The following is a 1,841-nucleotide window of genomic DNA, read 5'->3' as shown; positions in this document are numbered from 1 at the left end:
CGCTACTCCCAGAGAGACGGCTGATCATTGGGTCGAACGGCGGATACACACGTCGTGTTTATTAAACGTCTGTATCGTCACTGCGATGCATTTTCATGAACTATGATATTCTGGCCATGGGTCACATCTCTGGCCCAGGTCCAGCAGCGCCGTCTCACGCTGTTACTCTACCAACTGAAGTTAGCTGCATTCAATAACTTCTTCTGTGTTCTTCGCCGTAGCGGCCGCGATAACAGAGTTACCCGCGGAAACACTGGTACAAATACAGGTTTGCTCCCTCATACTTAACAATATACAGCTGTGTGTAATAAAAATTAAAACTGTAGACAAATATCAGAAGTGTGGACCGCGGGCCGCTGTGTGCGGGGCGCGGAGTAAGAGGAGAGAGAGTAGGACGAGAGAGCGTAAAAGATCCAACACAGGCACGGCTTTACAGACGAAATGGGTCCATGTAACGCAAAATTAAACCATATCCATATAACAGCATTGCAGCGGTGAGAGGACATTAGCACCGGTGCGTCCTAGAGGAGCTAACAGCTAACAGACGCTACTAGCTAACAGCTAACAGATGCTACTACACTGCTCACTGCTGTTGTCTGAAAAACAACAGATGGGACAAATGTTGTGTTTACTGGTAAACTGGTAAACCTTGAGACTGACGTATAACCGACTGCTATCTGTTGAGTTTTCCTCCCGTTACTCTGTCCTCTGTGACTGTCTACATCTAGAAACTAAGCTGCACGGGGTGAAGTGAACTACTCTGACTGGCTCATGAGCAGACGGCTTTACGGAGCGGGAGATTGGCTTTGCAAAAAACCCGGAGCGTTCTATGAAATGATGCTTTATAAAAAATAATCGCTCGATCACGCAAATTTGATCGTGGGAAGTCCAAATCGTGATCGCGATTAAAATTCGATTAATTGTGCAGCCCTAGGTCTATCCTAATGTGTTAGTGTCCAAGCATAGGTACACTTATGTTATGCTGGGATATTTGCTTTGCTGTTGCAACAATAGAAAAAAGTCAATTGTTGAAGAGGCTGATAAATAAACCCGAAGACAACTTGAATAAACCAAAATCCAGCGCATGTTGCATAAAGAGTGTTACTCACTTTTCTCCGTGGGAAAACAATGTATAGCTATGGCTTTCGCTATTGCTTTGTAGATGTACAAAAAGCAACATTTAGAAGTCACTCCATTTATATTTAGCTGTGCTCACTTAAAAAGATAGCACCCGTGCCATTAATGCCAACAAAGATCATAAACTCTGGGATGCATCTGTCAGAGCCAGAAGCTATTACTGTCAGTTCTAGTGCAGGTTTCGTTTACCTCACTTGAGGTCATGATGTTGCATTGACTAGATGCTTTTTTTAATCTAGTTAAAAACTTTTGGAGGCAAACTGTTGCTGTGAGGAACATTGTGCTTATTTTGAAGGAGTGGAATAATAACAAATATAAAGGAAACTGCTAATTCCTTTTGTTTAAACGCCACCTCCTCCTCCACCACCGTACTTCTCCCTCACATATTAACTTACTCTTTCCATCCTAATTATTTTATTTCCCTCTGTCCCTCCTGCCTCTTATCTTTACTTTACCCTCCCTTAACCTTCTTTTCACTTTACCTCGTTTGAATTTGCTGTTCCGTCTTTGTCTCTTACATTTTCCCCCTCCTTGCCTTATTCTTTCTGGCTCATGGCCAAACCAAGGGGCTAAATCCCCCCCCTCGCTGCTCATTCTGAGCTCTGCCTCCTTTGGCCCACTCTGTCTGGCCACCATCCTCATCACTGCTCACCTTCCTGCCAACACACACACACACACACACACACACACACACACACACACAC

General features: G+C 44.2%; 1 protein-coding gene across 8 annotated transcripts in view; it reads left to right on the top strand.

Moving 5' to 3' along the window:
- numb (NUMB endocytic adaptor protein) overlaps window positions 1-1,841 on the top strand; it is a 51,883-nt gene that overhangs the window by 21,258 nt on the left and 28,784 nt on the right. The window lies entirely within an intron of this gene.

The sequence above is a fragment of the Etheostoma spectabile genome, unplaced genomic scaffold, assembly GCF_008692095.1.
Source record: "Etheostoma spectabile isolate EspeVRDwgs_2016 unplaced genomic scaffold, UIUC_Espe_1.0 scaffold314, whole genome shotgun sequence".
Lineage (NCBI taxonomy): Eukaryota > Metazoa > Chordata > Actinopteri > Perciformes > Percidae > Etheostoma > Etheostoma spectabile.
Note: the sequence above shows the minus strand (reverse complement) of the source record. Positions and strands in the feature narration are given on the sequence as shown.